The following is an 8,362-nucleotide window of genomic DNA, read 5'->3' on the forward strand; positions in this document are numbered from 1 at the left end:
GCAGAACCAAACTCTGGGAAACCCTCAAATGTGGGGAATGGACGGAGCAGGGCCAGACTGGACGCTGAACCTTGGGGCCTGCAGCTCAGCCATCAGACCCAGGGTCCAGAGGTGGGTAGCACAGAACAAAGTCCCCCAGGATGTTCCAAAAGAGAAACTGTCGCCAAATTGGCAGGTGAAACACAGCCTGTCATCCTCTCAGCAAGATGACACCATGGCCAGGGCACAGAGGTCAGATTCCCCAGCCCCCACCCTCGGGGAAACCCCAGCCACCCTGGCTGCCAGTGAGATACTGGAGAGGGGGCTGAAATCCCACCTGCCCACGTCCTCTGCACAGAGGGGCTTGTCCCTGAGGCCACATCCCCCGGCAGCCACAGCTTCCTTCTCCTTTTTTCCTGCCCACTAGGATCTCTCAACTCAGAGGGGGCTCCGGTTCCTGGGGGCGGGGGGGTCCGGCTGCTTAGGCAGGAGCACCTGCACCGTGAGGCCCTGGAGGGCAGCTGAAGGCTGGCAGGCTTTTGTCCCGTGAGGGGACACCACTGGGAGTTGGAGGAAAACGCATATCCTGATAAAGCATTTCATGTTGTGAAAGTGAAACTAGTTTGTTTATTTTGGAAGTAATACAGGCACAGAAACAAAATAGAATGAAACCAACCGTTGCCTTTTCCTCCGCACCCTGGCTTCAATTCCCGGGGCTGAGTTATGGACACTGCCTTATTTATCCTTCTAGAAGTTTTCCTGGTCCATACGAACAGCACAGCTATCCACTCATGTTTCTTTATTTCTTTCTGTTTTTTGAGACGGGGTCTCACTCTGTTGCCCAGGCTGGAGTGCAGTGCTGCGATCTCGATCACTGCAACCTCTGCCTCCCAGGTTCAACTGATTCTCCCGCCTCAGCCTTCTGAGTAGCTGGATTGCAGGCATGTATCACCACACCCAGCTAATTTTTGTAGTTTTAGTAGAAATAGGGTTTCACCATGTCGGCCAAGCTGGTCTCGAACTCCTGACCTCAGGTGGTCCGCCTGCCTTGGTCTCCCAAAGTGCTTGGGGTTACAGGTGTGAGCCACCACATCTGGGCAGTATCTTTCCATTTCTTTTTTTTTGTTTTGAGACGGAGTCTCGCTCTGTCATCCAGGCTGGAGTGCAGTGGTGCAATCTCGGCTCACTGCAAGCTCTGCCTCCTGGGTTCACACCATTCTCCTGCCTCAGCCTCCTGAGTAGCTGGGACTACAGGTGCCCGCCACCACACTCAGCTAATTTTTCTGCATTTTTAGTAGAGAGGGGGTGTCATCGTGTTAGCCAGGATGGTCTCGATCTCCTGACCTTGTGATCCGCCCGTTTTGGCCTCCCAAAGTGCTGGATTACAGGCGTGAGCCACCGCGCCCGGCTGTATCTTTCCATTTCTATACAATGCTGGGATCAGGCATCTTAGGGCGGATGCAGGGATTCATTCACCCTCGGCCTGGCCTTGAATCACAGCCTCTGCTGTGCCAGGTGACATGTGGAGTTTCATTTCCTTTCTGTTGGAGGAATTTGTAGATTTCAGTTATGATTTCTTGTTTAACTCTCCAAATTATTCAGCAGCATATTCTTAAAATCCCCAAGGTCCTGAAGCATTTGCTTTTCTTTTTTTTGGAGACGGAGTCTCGCTCTGTCGCCCAGGCTGGAGTGCAGTGGTGCGATTTTGGCTCACTGCAACCTCCGCCTCCTTAGTTCAAGTGATTCTCCTACCTCAGCCTCCTGAGTAGTTGGAACTACAGGCGCATGCTGCCACACCCGGCTTTTTTTTTTTTTTTTTTAATTTTATTTTTGGTAGAGACGGGTTTCACTATGTTGGCCAGGCTTTTTTTTTCTTGAACTCCTGAGCTCAGGCAATCTGCCCGCCTCAGCCTCCTAAAGTGCTGGGATTACAGGCGTGAGCCACTGCGCCGGTGGCATTTGCTTTTCTTTGTAACTTGATTCTCTGGGTTCCCTCGCCTTTCAACCTTGCCCACCCACGTGACTGCAGCCAGTGGGGCTTCCTCCTAATGTCCCGAAGATAACTCGTCATCCTTGACCCCGCCGCCACCTCGGGTTCTAGTGGAGGACGTGGCCCGCCTGCCACCCCCACAGGCACCGGGTCCTCCAGGCCTCCTCGACCCACTTCCAACCCACCTGGGATGTCTGTGCGTTACCCGCCCAGATGCCTCTTGGAGCCTTCCACCTGCACCCCATCTCCTGCCCCAACAGGCTGGGCCCCTCCTCCCAGGCTGGCCAGGCCAGTACCTCCGCAGGGGCTGCAGGTGCAGGACCCTCTGTAGGGGAGCTAGAGGGATCGCTCCTCTGCTCTGCACGCTTTTATGAAAGGGCCTCTGACCCTCCCGCTCTCCTGGTCACTCTGCCCGCGCACCCCCGGCCACCTGGGGGCCGCCCCCACAGCCCTCGGCCCGTGCACAGACTCGCAGCCTCCCGAGAGCAGAACCAACCAGCCCCACAGGTTTGTGCATGACTCAGCTGTACCCACTGCTCACTGGCTGGGAGGGTCTCACAGGTCCTTGCAACATGTAATATTCTCTGACTGTTGGGAGCAAGGGTCTCTGCAGGTGTCCTTCCTGTCAAGGTGTCAGGGGGGTAGGTTAGGTCTTTTATATGCTTGTCAATTTTTTTTTTTAAGACAGAGTCCCGCTGTGTCGCCCTGGCTGGAGTGCAGTGGCGCAATCTCAGCTCACTGCAAGCTCCGCCTCCCGGGTTCACGCCATTCTCCTGCCTCAGCCTCCCCAGCAGCTGGGACTACAGGCGCCTGCCACCACGCCCAGCTAATTTTTTGTATTTTTATATACTTGTCAATTTGTATGGGCTTGAGCCATCAGTAATTAAGAGAGATAGGTTGGAATGGCCTTCTATGGTGGGGGCTTAGCAGCCTCTTCTTGTGGTTCTAGGAATTTTTAATCATATATTTGGAGGCTTTTTTTTTTTTAAGAGATGGGGTCTCCTGTAGTTGACCAGGCTGGCTTGCAGTGGTTGTTCACTGGCAGGATCGTAGCTCAATGTACCCTGACCTTCTGGGCTCAAGCGATCCTCCAGCCTCAGCTTTCTGAGTAGCTGGAACCACAGGCAGGCACCACAGATAAAAAGTCTAAAATGTTTGCTTCGGTCTTTGTCGTTTTGTTGCTCTTGTTCTTGTCTTGTGCTAACCTAATTCTAATTTATCTATTTTATGATATTTGGAAGTTTTAAAATATGAAGCTAATTTTAAATTCTTACCCAGCGTGTGTTTCTGCTTTTGATGGAATCCACAACCCAGCTTGTTATTTTCCACCTGAAAAGGCTGCGCTCCTTGAACATCCAGTTATGTTGCCCTGAGCCCCCTCACTTGCCAATCTTCTTGGTATTTCTATTGGGATTTCACTGTCTTTATAGCTTAACTTTATTTTAATTCTATTTATTTATTTATTTGGGGGGCGTTGGAGTCTCACTATGTTGCCCAGGCTGGAGTGCAATGGCGTGATCTCACCTCACTGCAACCTCCACCACCCAAGTTCAAGTGATTCTCCTGCCTCAGCCTCCCTAGTAGCTGGGATTAGAGGCGTGCACCTGGCTAATTTTTGTATTTTTAGTAGAGATGGGGTTTCGCCATGTTGGCCAGGCTGGTCTCTAACTCCTGACCTCATAATCTACCTACCCACCTTGGCCTCCCAAAGTGCTGGGATTACAGGCGTGAGCCACCGTGCCCAGCTGTTATAGCTTAATTTTAGAAAGAATGGCATTTTTAGGGCTGGGTGCGGTGGCTCATGCCTGTAATCCTAGCACTCGGGGAGGCTGAAGTGAGAGAATCTCTTGAGGCCAGGAATTTGAGACCAGCTTGGACAACACAGTGAGATCCATCTTCACAAAAATAAAATAACGAACCGGGCGTGGTGGCCAGTGCCTGTAGCCCCAGCTGCTTGGGAGGCTGAGGTAGGAGGATCTCTTGAGCCTGGGAGGTCGAGGCTGCATTGAACCGAGATCAGGTCACTGCACTGCAGCCTGAAAAACAGAGCGAGACCCTGTCTCAAAGAAAGAGAGAGAGAGAGAAAGAGAGAAAGAGAAAATACTTTTAATATTAATCCTTCCTAGCCAATGAGATACGAATGCTGGGTGGTCATAGCAGAAATGAGAAATATCAAACAGTAATCTTGAAGAAAAGCAAGAAAGCGGCTGTTAGAATCAGCCACGGAAAGCGGCTGTTAGAATCAGCCACAAAGGCAGGGATGAGCCTGGACTGATGAGACCCTTGACCCCACAGGCAGGAGAGGCTACGCTGGAGGAGGCTGGCCGGGTCCACCGTGGCACTAGGCTTGACCTGTGCCCACCCCAGACCTAATTGTACACTGACTGCCATTCACAATCACGTACACACCAGCGTCACGGCAGATCCAACCATGCTCATATTTAGTATAAAAATATCTGGCACCCCAATTCTAAGAAGTCATCACCTTTTTCCTAGAAAATCTAACGATTATTCCACCCTCTAACTAGGAAAGCCCATAAAATAGAAACCCAGGCCTCGTTGTGTGTGACTCACTCTCCGAGCACGCCCGTGCCTCTCTCCTGTGCGCAGGCGTCCACTTCACAATAAAAGCTTCTTGCCTTTTGTCTCATTCCTACTCATCCCGAATTCTTCCGCACCATGTTGTCAAGAACCTGGACACCGGCTGGCGCTGGGGCTGGCACTGGGGCTGGCGCTGGGGCTGGCATCTCGCTGGGGCTGGCACTGGGGCTGGCATCTCGCTGGGGCTGGCATCTCGCTGGGGCTGGCACTGGGGCTGGCATCTCGTTGGGGCTGGCGCTGGGGCTGGCATCTCGCTGGGGCTGGCGCTGGGGCTGGCGCTGGGGCTGGCATCTCGCTGGGGCTGGCGCTGGGGCTGGCGCTGGGGCTGGCATCTCGCTGGGGCTGGGGCTGGCGCTGGGGCTGGCATCTCGCTGGGGCTGGCATCTCGCTGGGGCTGGCACTGGGGCTGGCGCTGGGGCTGGCATCTCGCTGGGGCTGGCGCTGGGGCTGGCATCTCGCTGGGGCTGGCACTGGGGCTGGCACTGGGGCTGGCATCTCGCTGGGGCTGGCATCTCGCTGGGGCTGGCGCTGGGGCTGGCATCTCGCTGGGGCTGGCGCTGGGGCTGGCATCTCGCTGGGGCTGGCATCTCGCTGGGGCTGGCGCTGGGGCTGGCGCTGGGGCTGGCGCTGGGGCTGGCATCTCGCTGGGGCTGGAGCTGGGGCTGGCGCTGGGGCTGGCATCTCGCTGGGGCTGGCGCTGGGGCTGGCGCTGGGGCTGGCACTGGGGCTGGCATCTCGCTGGGGCTGGCGCTGGGGCTGGCATCTCGCTGGGGCTGGCGCTGGGGCTGGCACTGGGGCTGGCATCTCGCTGGGGCTGGCATCTCGCTGGGGCTGGCACTGGGGCTGGCACTGGGGCTGGCATCTCGCTGGGGCTGGCGCTGGGGCTGGCATCTCGCTGGGGCTGGCGCTGGGGCTGGCATCTCGCTGGGGCTGGCACTGGGGCTGGCGCTGGGGCTGGCGCTGGGGCTGGCACTGGGGCTGGCGCTGGGGCTGGCGCTGGGGCTGGCATCTCGCTGGGGCTGGCACTGAGGCTGGCACTGGGGCTGGCATCTCGCTGGGGCTGGCGCTGGGGCTGGCACTGGGGCTGGCACTGGGGCTGGCACTGGGGCTGGCATCTCGCTGGGGCTGGCACTGGGGCTGGCATCTCGCTGGGGCTGGCATCTCGCTGGGGCTGGCACTGGGGCTGGCACTGGGGCTGGCACTGGGGCTGGCATCTCGCTGGGGCTGGCACTGAGGCTGGCACTGGGGCTGGCATCTCGCTGGGGCTGGCACTGGGGCTGGCGCTGGGGCTGGCGCTGGGGCTGGCATCTCGCTGGGGCTGGCACTGAGGCTGGCACTGGGGCTGGCATCTCGCTGGGGCTGGCGCTGGGGCTGGCACTGGGGCTGGCACTGGGGCTGGCACTGGGGCTGGCATCTCGCTGGGGCTGGCACTGGGGCTGGCATCTCGCTGGGGCTGGCACTGAGGCTGGCACTGGGGCTGGCATCTCGCTGGGGCTGGCACTGGGGCTGGCATCTCGCTGGGGCTGGCACTGGGGCTGGCACTGGGGCTGGCATCTCGCTGGGGCTGGCACTGGGGCTGGCATCTCACCGGCATCTGCAGACACTTCTCAGTCCTCCGGCCACGGCTAGCACTGGGGCTGGCATCTCACCGGCATCTGCAGACCCTTCTCAGTCCTCCGGCCACGGAGCTGCTGCTTTCCGTCTGACTTAAGTGTCGTGGCCGCGCCTGTCCCAGCCAGGAATCCTGTCAATGGCCATGCCCGGCCCTGCTTGCTCTGCGGAGCCCTGGGCTCAGGGGAGCCTCCGATGTGCCCCCAGGACGGTACTCAGTGCAGCAGGAGTGGTCTGACCACAGTCTACTCTCTCCCCTTGGCTGCCTGCCCCTTGATTCCTGGAATTCCCTGAGAATCAGGACGCTGTTCCCAGGAAGACTCTAACCACCAGCAAATGCCCAGGTCTGAGGGTGCCCAAGGTCCTGGAGCTGCAGGAGGGACATGGCCCTGCGGCGTCGGGATGCAGGTCCTGGATCTGAGGCTTCCTGGAGACACCTCCTCCAGCCTCATGGGGAGAGGAGGGAGGGTTCCCAGAGACACCCAAGAGTGAGGATCTGGTTCTGGGCTGCTGGAGAGGAGATGCCTCTGGGAGACCCCCCAGGGTCCCTGTGTCCCCAAAAGCCCTGCCCCCAACCCACTCCCCCAGTGCTTCCCTGTGCCCTCCCCCCAGTGCCCTCCCCCGGTGTCCTCTCCCCCCAGTGCCTTCTTCCCCTGTGCCCTCCCATGTCCTTCCCCCGCACCCTCTTCCCCGTGCCCTCCCCCAGTGCCCTCCCCAGCTTCCTCACACCCAGTTCCCCCATGCTGAGAGGCTGTCAGTGATGGAGGTTTGGGGTAGCATTAGACGGCCTCTCCATGTCTGGGGCTGCAGCTAAAGCCCCCCACCTCCCAGGAAGGGCGAGGAATCATTTCTGTAACATCAGAATACGGCAGCAGAACTTCCCTGAGGAGCCGATGCCCAGAAGAGCTTCCCCCTGACGGTCTTTCTAGGATGAGATTGTCCTGCACCTGCCTCCCCATCTCCTCTCTCGGTTAAATCTCTCTCTGAGGGCACGGGAATGATAGTTCTCTTTGTTCAGCATATCCGAGATAGCGCATTTTCTTTTTTTTTTGAGATGGAGTCTCGCTCTGTCACACAGGCTGGAGTGCAGTGGCGCGATCTCGGCTCACTGCAAGCTCCACTTCGTGGGTTCACACCATTCTCTTGCCTCAGCCTCCCGAGTAGCTGGAACTACAGGTGCCCGCCACCACGCCTGGCTAATTTTTTGTATTTTTAGTAGAGACAGGGTTTCACCGTGTTAGCCAGGATGGTCTCCATCTCCTGACCTCGTGATCCGCCTGCCTCGGCCTCCCAAAGTGCTGGGAGCCACCGTGCCCGGCCAAGAAAAATGGATTCTTATTGCACTGATGCAAACAACTGTATTGCCCTAAGAATACTCACAAATAGTTTCCAAATTCTAGAGGAACCAGGGAGAGAAACAAACATGCTCCAAATTTTGTTCACAGGAGTGTACCTTGCTCAATTATTAAAGGCCGTGAATAGTTCAAGTTTCTTTGACTCCGAAAAACAATACAAGGATCAGCAATATTCCAAGCAAAATTCAAAAAGGTGCTTTCTGAGGACCGTCCATTTAGTTCACTTTTTTTTGGTTTGTTTTTGAGATGAAGTCTCGCTCTGTTCCCCGGGCTGGAGTGCAGTGGTGTGACCTCGGCTCACTGCAAGCTCCGCCTCCTGGGTTCACGCCATTCTCCAGCCTCAGCTTCCCGAGTAGCTGGGACTACAGGTGCCCGTCACCACACCCGGCTAATATTTTTGTATTTTCAGTACAGATGGGGTTTCACCGTGTTAGCCAGGATGGTCTCGATCTCCTGACCTCATGATCCACCTACCTTGGCCTCCCAAAGTGCTGGGATTAAAGGCGTGAGCCACCGCGCCCGGCCTAGTTAACTCTTGTTTTGCTTGACATTCATGAACATTTCAGTTCTTCGTGAGTCCTGTATGTTTTCCCTCTATTCAAAAAAAAAAAAAAAAGGGCCAGACATGGTGGCTCACACCTGTAATCCCAGCACTTTGGGAGTCTTAGGCAGGTGGATCACTTGAAATCAAGAGTTTGAAACCAGCCTGGCCAACATGGTAAAACACCATCTCTACTAAAAATACAAAAATTAGCCAGGCGTGGTGGTGCACACCTGTAATCCCAGCTACTTGGGAGGCTGAGGCAGGAGAATCACTTGAACCCAG

The sequence above is a fragment of the Pongo abelii genome, chromosome 19 (genome assembly GCF_028885655.2).
Source record: "Pongo abelii isolate AG06213 chromosome 19, NHGRI_mPonAbe1-v2.0_pri, whole genome shotgun sequence".
Classification (NCBI taxonomy): domain Eukaryota; kingdom Metazoa; phylum Chordata; class Mammalia; order Primates; family Hominidae; genus Pongo; species Pongo abelii.